General features: G+C 53.3%; 1 protein-coding gene across 4 annotated transcripts in view; it reads left to right on the top strand.

The window, feature by feature from the left end:
• The first annotated feature begins 1521 nt into the window (after window positions 1–1521).
• LOC149450749 (serine/threonine-protein kinase PAK 1-like) overlaps window positions 1522–17454 on the top strand; it is a 130532-nt gene continuing 114599 nt past the window's right edge. Inside the window, exon 1 of one of the 4 annotated variants that reach the window (XM_089691510.1) lies at window positions 1522–1655. The gene's annotated coding sequence lies outside the window, so the exon portion shown is untranslated. Of the gene's footprint in view, window positions 1789–17454 lie in introns of all 4 variants that reach the window. The other 3 variants (XM_089691508.1, XM_089691509.1, XM_089691511.1) reach the window with 3 other exon arrangements.

The following is a 17454-nucleotide window of genomic DNA, read 5'->3' as shown; positions in this document are numbered from 1 at the left end:
TGCGTCGCATACTCCCGACCCCCGCACTCTGCGTCGCATACTCCCGACCCCCGCACTCTGCTTCGCATACTCCCGACCCTTGAACTCTGCATCGCATACTCCCGACCCCCGCACTCTGCGTCGCAGACTCCCGACCCCCGCACTCTGCTTCGCATACTCCCGACCCCCGCACTCTGCGTCTCATACTCCCGACCCTCGCACTCTGCGTCTCATACTCCCGACCCTCGCACTCTGCGTCTCATACTCCCGACCCCCGCACTCTGCGTCGCATACTCCCGACCCCGCACTCTGCGTCTCATACTCCCGACCCCCGCACTCTGCGTCTCATACTCCCGACCCTCGCACTCTGCGTCTCATACTCCCGACCCTCGCACTCTGCGTCGCATACTCCCGACCCCCGCACTCTGCGTCGCATACTCCCGACCCCCGCACTCTGCTTCGCATACTCCCGACCCCCGCACTCTGCTTCGCATACTCCCGACCCTTGAACTCTGCATCGCATACTCCCGACCCCCGCACTCTGCGTCGCAGACTCCCGACCCCCGCACTCTGCTTCGCATACTCCCGACTCCCGCACTCTGCGTCTCATACTCCCGACCCTCGCACTCTGCGTCGCATACTCCCGACTCCCGCACTCTGCTTCGCATACTCCCGACCCCGGAACTCTGCATCGCATACTCCCGACCCCCGCACTCTGCGTCGCATACTCCCGACCCCCGCACTCTGCGTCTCATACTCCCGACCCTCGCACTCTGCGTCTCATACTCCCGACCCCCGCACTCTGCGTCTCATACTCCCGACCCCCGCACTCTGCGTCTCATACTCCCGACCCTCGCACTCTGCGTCGCATACTCCCGACTCCCGCACTCTGCTTCGCATACTCCCGACCCTTGAACTCTGCATCGCATACTCCCGACCCCCGCACTCTGCGTCGCATACTCCCGACCCCCGCACTCTACATTACTAACCCCCAGAATTCTTCACCCCTTTGACATGAACCATTGTTGGGTGATACAAGCCCTCTGCCCCCCAGTAATGTCTGATCTCTCCCATGTTGGTCAGGCAAGTCTCCTCCTTGCCCAGAGGGGGGCGCTATGACTGGCGGATGGTGGGACTTGGCTGGGACCATTCTCCATCTCCAGGGCTGATCCCCAGCCCCGCCCCCCGCCTGTCTCCGCACAGCTCACACCTTGCACAGGGACAATGGGGCGCTAATGAGGGACGGCTGGGCGGGGCATGGGAGTGGTTAATGGTCACACACGTGGTCCCCCTCTTCACACTCCTGGCAACTCTCATGTCTCAGGGGGCGGGGCCGCCCGCACATCAATGAAAATGGGGCGTTACCTCGGAGCAAGGGCTGAAGGCTTATTGGCGGCGGGGAGGGGAGTGGGCGGGGTGTTCAGTGCCGGCTTGCCGGGCGGCTGCCGCCCATTGGGGCGGTTTGTTCTCCAGAGTAGAAGGGGATTGGCGGAAAAGGGTATGGGCGTAGCCTGTGGGTGGAGTGTGAGCCGTCAGTGTGATCGGGGTGGGTGTGAGGCGGACTGCAGGCTGAGTCCGCTGTGTTCCATCACCGGGAGGAGGAGAGCCGAGGAGCCGGCGCTACACCCGGGAACGTACCTACCTCCGGGGGAGGAGTCAGTGCTGCACCCGGACAGGTACTTACCTCCGGGGGGAGGAGCCAGCGCTACACCCAGACAGGTACTTACCTTCGGGGGAGGAGGAGCCAGCGCTACACCCAGACAGGTACTTACCTTCGGGGGAGGAAAAGCCAGCGCTACACCCAGACAGGTACTTACCTCCGGGGGAGGAGGGGCACAGTACACCTGGACAGGTGCTACCTACCATGCATCCCCTGAGGGGAGGGGCACACTACACCGACAGGTCCCATTATAGCCATGCTGGACCTTGTAGTGCACTTCTTAGATCTCCCGGAGTTGGGGGTCAAGTGCTGCTGGGAGTTGTAGTTCCTCTTCAGGATTGCTGGCGTTTGTAGTTCCTCTTGTGTGTTAGGGCTTGGTTGGCTGTATCAGAGCCTTCTGGCACTTGTAGTTCCTCTGTGGCCCCTGGCTGTTCATTACTGGAAATGTTTCAGGGGACCCTCAGCTGGGGGGGAGAGAGCGGGGCTGACAGGGACCACCAGAGGGTCAGAGGGACATCATCTGCCACATTGTATCTGTGATATCCTGAGACCCCCCCCCCCCCCCGACCAGAGACACCTCCCCGTACGGGGTCATTGTTTCCACATCACACCCACCCTACTACCCTGTCATCTCTCCCCCCATCCTCTTCTTCTTCTCCCCCCCTTCCTCTTCTTCTTCTCCCCCCCATCCTCTTCTTCTTCTCCCCCCCCATCCTCTTCTTCTTCTCCCCCCCATCCTCTTCTTCTTCTCCCCCCCATCCTCTTCTTCTTCTCCCCCCCCATCCTCTTCTTCTTCTCCCCCCCCCCCATCCTCTTCTTCTTCTCTCCCCCCATCCTCTTCTTCTTCTCTCCCCCCATCCTCTTCTTCTTCTCCCCCCCATCCTCTTCTTCTTCTCTCCCTCCCCATCCTCTTCTTCTTCTCTCCCCCCCATCCTCTTCTTCTTCTCTCCCCCCCCATCCTCTTCTTCTTCTCTCCCCCCCATCCTCTTCTTCTTCTCCCCCCCCCATCCTCTTCTTCTTCTCTCCCCCCCATCCTCTTCTTCTTCTCTCCCCCCCATCCTCTTCTTCTTCTCCCGCCCATCCTCTTCTTCTTCTCCCCCCCATCCTCTTCTTCTTCTCCCCCCCCATTATCTTCTTCTTCTTCCCCCCTCCCATCCTCTTCTTCTCCCCCCCATCCTCTTCTTCTTCTCCCCCCCATCCTCTTCTTCTTCTCCCCCCCATCCTCTTCTTCTTCTCCCCCCCCATCCTCTTCTTCTTCTCCCCCCCATCCTCTTCTTCTTCTCCCCCCCCATCCTCTTCTTCTTCTCCCCCCCATCCTCTTCTTCTTCTCCCCCCCATCCTCTTCTTCTTCTCCCCCCCCATCCTCTTCTTCTTCTCCCCCCCCATTATCTTCTTCTTCTCTCCCCCCCATCCTCTTCTTCTTCTCTCCCCCCCATCCTCTTCTTCTTCTCCCCCCCATTATCTTCTTCTTCCCCCCATCCTCTTCTTCTTCCTCCCCCCCATCCTCTTCTTCTTCCTCCCCCCCATCCTCTTCTTCTTCTTCTTCCTCCCCTCATCCTCTTCTTCTTCTTCTTCCTCCCCCCATCCTCTTCTTCTTCTTCTTCCTCCCCCCATCCTCTTCTTCTTCGTCTTCCTCCCCCCATCCTCTTCTTCTTCGTCTTCCTCCCCCCATCCTCTTCTTCTTCGTCTTCCTCCCCCCATCCTCTTCTTCTTCGTCTTCCTCCCCCCATCCTCTTCTTCTTCTTCTTCTTCCTCCCCCCATCCTCTTCTTCTTCTTCTTCTTCCTCCCCCCATCCTCTTCTTCTTCTTCTTCCTCCCCCCATCCTCTTCTTCTTCTTCTTCTTCCTCCCCCCATCCTCTTCTTCTTCTTCTTCTTCTTCCTCCCCCCATCCTCTTCTTCTTCTTCTTCTTCTTCCTCCCCCCATCCTCTTCTTCTTCTTCTTCTTCTTCCTCCCCCCATCCTCTTCTTCTTCTTCTTCTTCTTCCTCCCCCCATCCTCTTCTTCTTCTTCTTCTTCTTCTTCTTCCTCCCCCCATCCTCTTCTTCTTCTTCTTCTTCTTCCTCCCCCCATCCTCTTCTTCTTCTTCTTCTTCCTCCCCCCATCCTCTTCTTCTTCTTCTTCTTCTTCCTCCTCCCCCCATCCTCTTCTTCTTCTTCTTCTTCTTCCTCCCCCCATCCTCTTCTTCTTCTTCTTCTTCTTCCCTCCCCCCATCCTCTTCTTCTTCTTCTTCTTCTTCTTCTTCCTCCCCCCATCCTCTTCTTCTTCTTCTTCTTCTTCCTTCCTCCCCCCATCCTCTTCTTCTTCTTCTTCTTCTTCCTCCCCCCATCTTCTTCTTCTTCTTCCTCCCCCATCTTCTTCTTCTTCTTCTTCCTCCCCCCATCTTCTTCTTCTTCTTCTTCTTCCTCCCCCCCATCTTCTTCTTCTTCTTCCTCCCCCCCATCTTCTTCTTCTTCTTCTTCCTCCCCCCCATCTTCTTCTTCTTCTTCTTCCTCCCCCCCATCTTCTTCTTCTTCTTCTTCCTCCCCCCCATCTTCTTCTTCTTCTTCCTCCCCCCCATCTCCTTCTTCTTCTTCTTCCTCCCCCCCATCTCCTTCTTCTTCTTCTTCCTCCCCCCCATCTCCTTCTTCTTCTTCTTCCTCCCCCCCATCTCCTTCTTCTTCTTCCTCCCCCCATCTTCTTCTTCCTCCCCCCCATCTTCTTCTTCCTCCCCCCCATCTTCTTCTTCCTCCCCCCCATCTTCTTCTTCCTCCCCCCCATCTTCTTCTTCTTCCTCCCCCCCATCTTCTTCTTCTTCTTCCCCCCCATCCTCTTCTTCTTCTCCCCCCCCCCCATCCTCTTCTTCTTCCTCCACCTCCTATCCTCTTTTTCTTCTTCCTCCCCCCCCCCCCCCCCCACTATCAGCTGAAAGTAATGGTCTGTCTAGAGACCTCCATCATGGCCACATGCAGGACATCAGGGGGGCTGTCAGTATAGAGACACAGGAGTGCAGTCACTGCCAGGAAGCTGGATTCCACACAGGAGAGGTGTGATGTGGGTGCTGGGTACAAGTGCAGGGCAAGGAAGAGGAAGGTCTTGTAATGAGCGCAGTTTATGGTGTAATCAGTAGAGGGATATCTGACGTCGGGAGTGTTTTATGGAATGTAATCGGCACAGTCTGTCCTGAGATACTTCCCTCTACCATGACTCAAAGTACAACTAAAGACAAACTTGTTTTTCCATTTTGAATAATATAACCCCTGTCAGGTTTTTGTTTTGTTTTTTGTGCTATTTGTGTCCCAATGATAAGATTTCCCTTCCCCTCCTGTCCCATGACCACTATAGGAAGTAAGAGGGAATCCCTCCAAAATGGGGAAATCCCTGCTTGTCACTAGAACTAATGTCCCCTTTGGAAGATTTCCCCTCTCTTCCTGTTCTGGAGACAACCCTAATTTTAGGATTTACTTTCCCTCTCTCTGATAATGGTAAACAGTGCAAATAGAGAGGCTGAATCTCCCTAACAGCGGCACAGACCAGACAGCAATAAAAACCTGACAAGGGTTCTAATCCCTCACCACTCCATCAAAAACTAAATTCATTTATTTGTACTGTAATTCAGATATGGGACAGGCAGGGGCGGACTGATAACTCATGGGGCCCCCGGGCAATAGGGGATTATGGGGCCCCTGTGTCCTTGCCCAAACTAAAAAAAAGCCTATGAAAAAGGTACCCGGGGCATCTCATGGGGCCCTCTACTGACCCCGGGCCCTCGGGCAGTGCCCGAGTTTCCAAATGGTCTGTCCGTCCCTGGGGACAGGGGAGGTATGATGAAGGTCTGGTATAGATCGGGGAAGGGGATTGGTGCGGGTAATGAGGATAGAGGGCAGTTGAAGATTTCCACACATTACATTGATATTCCCAGTGACATGTAGCTGACCTTCGTAACAGTGCAGGTTTGTAACATTGTTACAGGGAAATGAATACAGTTCAGAACATTGGTGCTCAACTCTTGATATACTGGGCCTCAAGTGTGGCCCCTGACATCATCAAAGGGCCACGTGTAATATTCAGTGATTGTAATGCTACAGAATGCTGTCAGAAACTGCTAAAGGAGATGTGAGACACTGCAGATCTGCTGCAGAAGAGGGAGAGAGACTGCAGACCTACTACAGCAGACGGTCAGAGGCTGCAGACCTACTGCAGGAGACGGTCAGAGGCTGCAGACCTACTGCAGGAGACGGTCAGAGGCTGCAGACCTACTGCAGGAGACGGTCAGAGGCTGCAGACCTACTGCAGGAGACGGTCAGAGGCTGCAGACCTACTGCAGGAGACGGTCAGAGGCTGCAGACCTGCTGCAGGAGACGGTCAGAGGCTGCAGACCTGCTGCAGGAGACGGTCAGAGGCTGCAGACCTGCTGCAGGAGACGGTCAGAGGCTGCAGACCTGCTGCAGGAGACGGTCAGAGGCTGCAGACCTGCTGCAGGAGACGGTCAGAGGCTGCAGACCTGCTGCAGGAGACGGTCAGAGGCTGCAGACCTGCTGCAGGAGACGGTCAGAGGCTGCAGACCTGCTGCAGGAGACGGTCAGAGGCTGCAGACCTGCTGCAGGAGACGGTCAGAGGCTGCAGACCTGCTGCAGGAGACGGTCAGAGGCTGCAGACCTGCTGCAGGAGACGGTCAGAGGCTGCAGACCTGCTGCAGGAGACGGTCAGAGGCTGCAGACCTGCTGCAGGAGACGGTCAGAGGCTGCAGACCTGCTGCAGGAGACGGTCAGAGGCTGCAGACCTGCTGCAGGAGACGGTCAGAGGCTGCAGACCTGCTGCAGGAGACGGTCAGAGGCTGCAGACCTGCTGCAGGAGACGGTCAGAGGCTGCAGACCTGCTGCAGGAGACGGTCAGAGGCTGCAGACCTGCTGCAGGAGACGGTCAGAGGCTGCAGACCTGCTGCAGGAGACGGTCAGAGGCTGCAGACCTGCTGCAGGAGACGGTCAGAGGCTGCAGACCTGCTGCAGGAGACGGTCAGAGGCTGCAGACCTGCTGCAGGAGACGGTCAGAGGCTGCAGACCTGCTGCAGGAGACGGTCAGAGGCTGCAGACCTGCTGCAGGAGACGGTCAGAGGCTGCAGACCTGCTGCAGGAGACGGTCAGAGGCTGCAGACCTGCTGCAGGAGACGGTCAGAGGCTGCAGACCTGCTGCAGGAGACGGTCAGAGGCTGCAGACCTGCTGCAGGAGACGGTCAGAGGCTGCAGACCTGCTGCAGGAGACGGTCAGAGGCTGCAGACCTGCTGCAGGAGACGGTCAGAGGCTGCAGACCTGCTGCAGGAGACGGTCAGAGGCTGCAGACCTGCTGCAGGAGACGGTCAGAGGCTGCAGACCTGCTGCAGGAGACGGTCAGAGGCTGCAGACCTGCTGCAGGAGACGGTCAGAGGCTGCAGACCTGCTGCAGGAGACGGTCAGAGGCTGCAGACCTGCTGCAGGAGACGGTCAGAGGCTGCAGACCTGCTGCAGGAGACGGTCAGAGGCTGCAGACCTGCTGCAGGAGACGGTCAGAGGCTGCAGACCTGCTGCAGGAGACGGTCAGGGGCTGCAGACCTGCTGCAGGAGACGGTCAGGGGCTGCAGACCTGCTGCAGGAGACGGTCAGGGGCTGCAGACCTGCTGCAGGAGACGGTCAGGGGCTGCAGACCTGCTGCAGGAGACGGTCAGGGGCTGCAGACCTGCTGCAGGAGACGGTCAGGGGCTGCAGACCTGCTGCAGGAGACGGTCAGGGGCTGCAGACCTGCTGCAGGAGACGGTCAGGGGCTGCAGACCTGCTGCAGGAGACGGTCAGGGGCTGCAGACCTGCTGCAGGAGACGGTCAGGGGCTGCAGACCTGCTGCAGGAGACGGTCAGGGGCTGCAGACCTGCTGCAGGGGACGGTCAGGGGCTGCAGACGCGCTGCAGGGGACGGTCAGGGGCTGCAGACGCGCTGCAGGAGACGGTCAGGGGCTGCAGACGCGCTGCAGGAGACGGTCAGGGGCTGCAGACGCGCTGCAGGAGACGGTCAGGGGCTGCAGACCCGCTGCAGGAGACGGTCAGGGGCTGCAGACCCGCTGCAGGAGACGGTCAGGGGCTGCAGACCCGCTGCAGGAGACGGTCAGGGGCTGCAGACCCGCTGCAGGAGACGGTCAGGGGCTGCAGACCCGCTGCAGGAGACGGTCAGGGGCTGCAGACCCGCTGCAGGAGACGGTCAGGGGCTGCAGACCCGCTGCAGGAGACGGTCAGGGGCTGCCGGCGTGCCTCAGGCAGGGGCAGACTGACCATTTGAAAACTCGGGTACTGCCCGAGGGCCCGGGGTCAGTAGGGGGCCCCATGAGATGCCCCTGGTACCTTTTTCATAGGCTTTTTTGAGTTTGGGCAAGGACACAGGGGCCCCATGATCCCCTATTGCCCGGGGGCCCCATGAGTTGTCAGCCCACCCCTGGCCTCAGGCGTAAGGTACATGACCTCTACGCAAAAGTGTGCTTTGGCCCAAATTAGGTGTGTGTGTGTGTGTATGTACGAGTGTATAACCGCACTGTGCAAAAGTCCTAGGCAGGTGTGAAATGCTGTAAATGAAGAATACTTTCAGATATAGAAGTCCTAATAGTTTATTTTCTATCAATTAACAAAATGGAGAATAGAAGAGAGATCCAAATCAAATCAACATTTGGTGTGACCACCCTTTGCCTTCAAACCAGCATCAATTCTTCTAGGTACACTTGCCCACAGTTTTTGAAGGAACTCGGCGGGTAGGTTGTTCCAAACATCTTGGAGAACTAATCTCAGATCTTCTGTGGATGTAGGCTGCCTCAGATCCTTCCGTCTCTTCATGTAATCCCAGACCGACTCCATGATGTTGGTATGGTATCGCATGATGGATAAGTATCTGCCTGTATGTCTCAGCATTGAGGACACCATTGAGCCTGACCAAATCTCTGACTCCATTTGCAGAAATGCAGCCCCGGACTTGCAAGGGACCTCCACCATGCTTCACAGTTGGCTGCAGACATTCATAATTGTACCGCTCTTTGCCAACAAACTGCCTCCTCCTACAGCCAAATATTTCACATTCTGACTCATCAGTCGAGAGCAGGGGCGGACTGACCATTTGGAAACTCGGGCACTGCCCGAGGGCCCGGGGTCAGTAGGGGGCCCCATAAGATGCCCCTGGTACCTTTTTTTTCATAGGCTTTTTTGAGTTTGGGCAAGGACACAGGGGCCCCATGATCCCCTATTGCCAGGGGGTCCCATGAGTTGTCAGTCTGCCCCTGGTCGAGAGCATCTGCTGCCATTTTTCTGCACCCCAGTTCCCAGGTTTCCGTGCAGAGGACATGAAAACAAGGCTGAGACTCAACTGTGCAGGAAAACCTAGGAACTGGGGTGCAGAAAAATGGCAGCAGGTGCTCTGGACTAATGAGTAAAAATTTGAAATATTTGGCTTCAGCAGGAGGCAGTGTGTTGGTGAAGGGCTGGAGAGCAGTACAATGAGTGTCTGCAGCCAACAGTGAAGCATGGTGGAGGCTCCTTCCAACTTTGGGGCTGCATTTCTGCAAATGACGTTGGAGGTTTGGTCAGGATCAATGGTGTCCTCTATGCTGAGAAATATAGGCAGACACTTATCCATCATGCCATACCATCATGGAGGCGTGTGATTGGCGTGTATTCTGCAGCAGGACAATGGCTCCAAACATACAGCCAATGTCATTAAGAACTATCTAGGAGTCCTGGAAGTGTTGATTTGGCCCCCACAGAGCCCTGATCTCAACATCATGGAGTCTGCCTGGGATTACATGAAGAGACAGAAGGATTTAAGGCAGCCAACATCCACAGAAGATCTAAGGTTAGTTCTCGAAGATGTTTGGAACGACCTACCTGCCGAGTTCCTTCAAAAACGGTATGCAAGTCTACCTAGAAGAATTGATGCTGTTTGATTTAGATTTCTCTTCTGTTCATTTACTTTCCATTTTTTTAACTGAGAGAAATAAACTATTAGGACTTCTATTTCTGAAAGAATTCTTCATTTACAGCAGTTTTTCCACCTGCCTAAGATTTTTGCACAGTGCCGTATATCTATGTGCGTATATTATTTAGTGTGTGTGGTTGGCGCGGTCAGTGACAGATCTAAACAGCCAAATATAGAGAGTCCAAAGGTTGCAGCGCTCTGGGTTTTATTGGAACACATAATATTGTATTATGAAAACATTGCTACTTTGTTACACTATAATATTTGTTTCTTTCCCCACCACCCTGCTCTATATAACGATTAACATTCATAGATACAAGGATTTCCATTATTTATATTGTATATATATTACACGGCTCTAAAATATTAAAGGAAGACTTAATCAGAGTCTAGCACTAAGTGAATGAAACTCCTGGGATATTGATCTGGTCAGGTAAGTAGCAGAGGGGGATGTTAATCAGTTTCAGCTGCTTTGGTGTTAATTAAATAAACAACAGGTGTACTAGATGGGGAACAATGAGACAACCCCCAAAACAGGAATGGTTTTACAGGTGGAGGCCACTGACATTTTTTTTCCTTGTTCATCTTTTCTGACTGTTTTTCACTAGTTTTGCATTTGGCTAGGGTCAGTGTCACTACTGGTATCATGAGGCCATACCTGGACCCTACAGAGGTTGCACAGGCAGTCCCACTCCTCCAGGATGGCACATCAATACCTGTCATTGCCAGAAGGTTTGCTGTCTCCCAGCACAGTCTCAAGAACATGGAGGAGATTCCTGGAGACAGGCAGTTCCTCTAGGAGAGCTGGACAGGGCCGTAGAAGGTCCTTAACCCATCAGCAGGACCGGTCTCTGCTCCTTTGTGCAAGGAGGAACAGGATAAGCACTGCCAGCGCCCTACAAAATGACCTCCAGCAGGCCACTGGTGTGAATGTCTCTGACCAAACAATCAGAAACAGACTTCATGAGGGTGGCCTGAGGGCCCAATGTCCTCTAGTGGTCCCTGTGATCACTGCCCAGCACCATAGAATTGGATTGACATTTGCCATTGAACACCAGAATTGGCAGGTCCACCACTGGCGCCCTGTGCTTTTCACAGATGAGAGCAGGTTCACCCTGAGCACATGTGACAGACGTGAAAGGGTCTGGAGAAGCCGTGGGGAACATTATGCTGCCTGTTACATTGTTCATCATGGCGGTTTTGGTGGTGGGTCAGTGATGGTCTGGGGAGGCATATCCATGGAGGGACGCATAGACCTCTACAGGCTAGACAATGGCACCCTGACTGCCATTAGGTATCGGGATGAAATCCTCGGCCCCATTGTCAGACCCTACACTGGTGCAGTGGGTCCTGGGTTCCTCCTGGTGCAGTGGGTCCTGGGTTCCTCCTGGTGCAGTGGGTCCTGGGTTCCTCCTGGTGCAGTGGGTCCTGGGTTCCTCCTGATGCAGTGGGTCCTGGGTTCCTCCTGATGCAGTGGGTCCTGGGTTCCTCCTGATGCAGTGGGTCCTGGGTTCCTCCTGATGCAGTGGGTCCTGGGTTCCTCCTTGTGCAGTGGGTCCTGGGTTCCTCCTTGTGCAGTGGGTCCTGGGTTCCTCCTGGTGCATGACAATACCCAGCCTCATGTGGCGAAAATATGCAGGCAGTTCCTGGAGGATGAAATAATTGATACCAGTGAATGGTCCCCACGCTCGCCTAACCTAAATCCAATAGAACATCTCTGGGATATCATGTTTCAGTCCATCCAACACCGCCAGGTTGCACCTCAGACTAACCAGGAGCTCAGTGATGCCCTGGTCCAGATCTGGGAGGAAATCCCCCAGGACACCATCCGTCATCTCATTAGGAGCCTCCCCCGACGTTGTCAGGCATGCATACAAGCACATGGGGCCATACAAACTACTGAGGACCATTCTGAGTTGCTGCAATGAAATGGACTCGCCTGCTGCATCATTTTTTCACTTTGATTTTCGGGGGGGCCTTTGAATTCAGTCCTCTGTAGGTTGATAATTTTCATTTCCATCAAATGATGGGGAATCCTTACGTTCCTAACACATTACCCCGTCCATATCAGTATAGATATCCAGCAGGAGATTTTGCCCCATTGAGATCTAATGTGTTTTCAAAGTGTTCCTTTCATTACAATGTTAATCCAGTCCAGAGTTGATCTGATGAGAAATGTAGATGACGTTCGTCTTGGAGTGGTCTGGATGTTGGGATACGGGAGATAGTCGCTGTGTGCTGACGCGGCAGGGTTGGTCCGGCATTCTGGTTCACATTGTATTCTGCCATTCGCTGCGTATGTCGGTGATAATGAGCCCTTTCCTCTCCTCTACACAGACATGGGAGATGATTGCGCACTGTGGTGGTCCCTTTAAATTTCCCAAAAACATCGCCGTTAGGAAGTTTTATGGACTCCGGTGATCTGTATTTCTGGCGTTTTTCGGCTTAACGAACGACCGATTTTTCGTTTATCGTTCGAAAAATCAGCCGATGTTCGACCCGTCTATGGCCTGCATTATTCTGTTGTGCCAGAAACTGTCTTGCAGATGTAGCAGTTGGAGGGTTGAGACCAAACCTTTACCACTGACAGGGGTGCTTACAATGATCAGCTTTAATTTATTTATGTGAAAACGTTATCCCATAAGGAACACAACTGTTGCTGCCTGTAAGCCCTGGTTGGCAGTGAATGCAACTTTTGAAATTTCAAAGCCGCAGATCAGTGCGATTTATACCTCCATTTTCGCTTGCCAATGCCTGTCGTAATGAAATCGGGGGAAAAAAATAGTACGGGAACTCTTTCTGAAATCGCATGGATTAAGACTGATTTTGAAAGTCGCTCATGCACTACTTTTTTAGGTTCAGGTGTGAATTGCATAGACATCTGAGCCTGAAGTCACACCGATGCCTTCCAAGTCGCACTGACATTCGTCTTTGAAATTTTGTGCGAATTAAAGTGAAGTCGCACAATTTAAAAGTCAGATTCGGTGTGACTGAAGTCTGTGTGCTAGTGTATTTAAATCTGCTAGCACTAGTTATCTAATTTGGGGCAGCACAGTGGCTAAATGGTTAGCAGTTCCACCTGGCAGTAGTAGGGTCGTTGGTTCGAATCCCAACCACATAACCACCTGCCTGGAGTTTGCATGTTCTCCCTGTGCCTGCGTGGGTTTCCTCCGGGTACTCATCATCTCACGCCTTGACTACTGCAACTCTCTTCTCACCGGCCTACCCAAATGCAGGCTCTCCCCGCTCCAGACCATCCTGAACTCAGCGGCTAGACTCATCCACCTCACCACCCGCTCCACCTCTGCCACCCCCCTCTGCCTCTCCCTCCACTGGCTCCCGATTGCCCAACGCATCAAATTTAAACTCCTAACCCTGACCTACAAAGCCGTTCACAACACTGCCCCTGACTACCTCACCAACCTGATCCCCAAGTACCGCCCTACCCGTACCCTTCACTCCTCACAGGACCTCCTTCTATCCTGCTGCCTGGTCTCCTCCTCCCATGCACGACTGCAAGACTTCTCCAGGTCCTCCCCCATCCTCTGGAACTCACTACCCCAATCCATCAGACTGTCGCCTTCCCTCCTCACATTCAGGCGCTCCCTCAAAACCCATCTCTTCAGGGAAGCCTACCCCACCCTCACCTAACGGCCATTCTCCCTCATTCCTCCCACCACTTCATTCCCCTCAGCCACTTCCTACTGTACCATTACCCCCTCCCTCCTAGATTGTAAGCTCGAAAGAGTAGGGCCCTCTTATCCCTCGTACGTTGTTTGTTATCATTGTACTGTGCCATGTATTGTCCCCCCCCCCCCCTTTGTACAGCGCTGAGCAAACCCTTTGGTGCTATATAAACTCGATGTAATAATACTCTGCTTTCCTCCCACACTCCAAAGACATGCTGGTAGGTGAATTGGCTCCTGTCTAAATTGTCCCTAGTATGTGTATGTATGAATGTGAGTTAGGGACCTTAGATTGTAAACCCCTTGAGGGTTAGGGACTGATGTGAATGTACAATATATATGTAAAGCGCGGTGTAAATTGACAGCGATATATAAGTACCTGAAATAAAAAAAAAATATATATATATATTTAAAATTTTTTTAAAGCCTATATTTGCTTGTCCATGTGAATGACAGAGGCGCTTCCACCTGACTTCTATTGTCATTTTTCTTCTCATTCTGGGGCTCGTTCACTCTGGAATGCAATGCGGGGGAGCTACGTTCCCGTGCAGCTTCCTGAACTTCATTCCAATCTCATTGCCCTTGCGATCTGCTGAAGGGGGGGGGGGATTGTGTCAGTTAAAGCTGACATCCGAATGCAGGTCACAAATGCATTACAAACTACTATGCGATGCAGTTGCATGCGTTACTTTTAGCACGGTGCGATTTCACCCCATTCAAATGAATGGGCATGTGATCGCAATGCATAGACCCACCAGGGGCGGACTGACCATTTGGAAACTCAGGCACTGCCCGAGGTCCCGGGGTCAGTAGGGGGCCCCATGAGATGCCCCTGGTACCTTTTTGCATAGGCTTTTATGAGTTTGGGCAAGGACACAGGGGCCCCATGATCCCCTATTGCCTGGGAGCCCCATGAGTTTTCAGTCCGCCCCTGAGACCCACAGAAACCTCCCGCTGCCCTCCCTCCTTGCCACTGCATTCTGTGGATGGCGAAAGGTTAATGAGTCACTGACAAGGAACAAGGAAATGTTGCTTGTGTGCACAGAAATCGCCGAGACTTCCTCTCTATAAAGAGCCGAGTCCAAAGGTTGCAGCATAGAAAGGTTTTAGGAAAGGAACAACATAAAGTTGAACTAAACCCTAATATTAATGACTTTTAGTTTACTAAAGTCTTATTTATTCTAAGCGATTGCCATATTTTACTTTTTACTGTATATACGGTTTTTACCTTTTATATCTTTCCTTGTTTCTCCAATGCTGCTGATCTCCTCCAACCCTTTTCAGCCACTTCCTCACAACATGCACTCTAGCATCAGCTGCACATGATTGCTGTGGAGGGGCTTTCAGGTAATGACAATGGTGGATCATGCCTGCAAAATGTGTCAGCAGTGTAGCTTGTGGTCTCCATCAGGGGTGCATGTGACCGGGTAACAACAATAGACAATTCCTGTCCAGTGTGTGTCTGCATGGCTGCTTGTGGTCTTCATCAGGGGTGCATGTGACCGGGTAACAACAATAGACCATTCCTGTACAATGTGTGTCTACATGGCTGCTTGTGGTCTTCATCAGGGGTGAATGTGAAATAGCAACCTCAATGGACCAGTCCTGTCCAGTGTGTGTCTGCATGGCTGCTTGTGGTCTTCATCAGGGGTAAATGTGAAATGGCGACCTCAATGAACCATTCCTGTACAGTGTGTGTCTGCATGGCTGCTTGTGGTCTTCATCAGGGGTGCATGTGAAATGGCAACCTCAATGGACCATTCCTGTCCAGTGTGTGTCTGCACAGTTGTTTGTAGTCTTTATCAGAGGTGCATGTGACAGGAGTACAACAATAGACGATTCCTATACAGTATGGGGTTAATTTACTAAAACTGGAGAGTGCAAAATCTAGTGCAGGGGTACATGTGACATGTTGACATCAGTGGACCATTCCTGTACAGTGTGTGTCTGCACAGCTGTTTGTAGTCTTCATCAGGGATACATGTGACATGGTGACATCAATGGACCATTCCTGTACAGCGTGTGTCTACACAGATATTTGTATATTTGTAGTCTTCATCAGGGATACATGTGACATGGTGACATCAATGGACCATTCCTTTACAGTGTGTCTCTGCATAGATGCTTATAGTCTTCATCAGGGGTGCATGTGGCATAGTGACAACACATGAGCACAAATGGTAGGTTGCTGTCACGCCCAGGAAGTACCTAAACAAGAAACATTAAGGCAGGATCACCAGGTACTCTTTTTAATGAGAGCTGTAGAATTCCCTTTTAGGTCTTGTTCACATCTGGTGCAATCTGCAAACACATGCAAAATTGTATTTTATTTCCCGCACCACGCAAAACCGCGTTGCCTTTTTCAGACGTGCGCAGGTGCCATTCATTCTTAAAGGCACCCCATGCATCACGCTCCCACCTAAACACATGATACTAAAGTGAAAATAATAGTGTGCCTTTAAAACACAATGTGTGGGAATGAGCAAAAAAAAAAAGGGCGCTAGGATGCTCCTCCTGGTGTGAACAAGTCCTTATATCACTTCAAAGCTGAAGTTTTAGCTGCCTGGAAAACATTGCTGCTTACTATATGTAGTTCATACTACTACAGTGTATGACGGCGCACACAGCGGCCCCATCATTCCATATTGGAAATGGTTTGTGCCAATGTGTTACATTAACAACTGTATGTGTAGATGTACGTTGCTATTCAATCCAAGCAAACTGAGAATTCTAAATGACCCATCCTAGGAGTATCCATCAATATTTAATGCTTTAGGAGACAAGCTGTTGAAGCGGATGAGTAAAAAATGACCTATTTATTAGGGAAGTAATCCTCCATGGGTGCTTCCAGGCCTCCGAAATCCCTGAAGAACATTTACCCCATAATAGGTCCATCTCGTTACGGGAGTGCGCTGGTTTTCCCTGCTCAGCGGATTCAGCATTAGAGTAGACCGTCCTGAGTGGATGTATTATCTATGAGTGGTCATTAGTCAGATGGGGCCAAGCACGCTGGATGAATACGCCGCAATGTCCTTTGTTGGAATACTTTACAATAGCTCAGTGTACGGGAAATACACAATATCTCAGCCTACTAGTGTCTGCGGGTGTTTTTGCTTCTTTGTGCGTTTTTACAGACAAAATGCTTTAAACGTTTGTTTGATGTCCACCAGTCATGGAAGTAGGAAGCTGTATACAAAGTTGAAATGTACACGAGTTGAATTTACTTGCTAAATAATTTTTTAAATTGTAATAGGCCAGTCCTGTGATCCGGGTACTCTGCCAGGTAGTGCAGCTCGGTCAGTCACCTCCCTTTTTCTACTGCAATTAAGCAAAGCATAGAGGTCATCAAACGGTCTCCTGTCACTCAGATTGCATTTAGGAAATGTGGCCGCCACGCTGTCTCCTTTGTGGCCGCCACGCTGTCTCCTTTGTGGCCGCCACGCTGTCTCCTTTGTGGCCGCCACGCTGTCTCCTTTGTGGCCGCCACGCTGTCTCCTTTGTGGCCGCCACGCTGTCTCCTTTGTGGCCGCCACGCTGTCTCCTTTGTGGGCCGCCACGCTGTCTCCTCTGTGGGCCCCCCCCACGCTGTCTCCTCTGTGGCCCCCCCCCCACGCTGTCTCTTCTGGGCCCCCCCCACGCTGTCTCCTCTGCGCCCCCCCCAGACGCTGTCTCCTCTGCGCCCCCCCCACACGCTGTCTCCTCTGCGCCCCCCCCACACGCTGTCTCCTCTGCGCCCCCCCCACACGCTGTCTCCTCTGCGCCCCCCTCCCCACACGCTGTCTCCTCTGCGCCCCCCCCATACGCTGTCTCCTCTGCGGCCCCCCCATACGCTGTCTCCTCTGCGCCCCCCCCATACGCTGTCTCCTCTGCGCCCCCCCCCACACGCTGTCTCCTCTGCGCCCCCCCCACACGCTGTCTCCTCTGCGGCCCCCCCCAACACGCTGTCTTCTCTGTGTCCCCCCCCACACGCTGTCTCCTCTGCGGCCCCCCCCACACGCTGTCTCCTCTGCGGCCCCCCCCCACACGCTGTCTCCTCTGCGTCCCCCCCCCCCCACACGCTGTCTCCTCTGCGTCCCCCCCCCACACGCTGTCTCCTCTGCGGCCCCCCCCACACGCTGTCTCCTCTGCGGCCCCCCCCACACGCTGTCTCCTCTGCGGCCCCCCCCCACACG

This window comes from Staurois parvus, unplaced genomic scaffold, assembly GCF_062004578.1.
Source record: "Staurois parvus isolate SC_StPar_1 unplaced genomic scaffold, SC_StPar_1.0 ptg000563l, whole genome shotgun sequence".
NCBI lineage: Eukaryota > Metazoa > Chordata > Amphibia > Anura > Ranidae > Staurois > Staurois parvus.
This window is presented reverse-complemented; position numbering and strand designations above follow the sequence as displayed.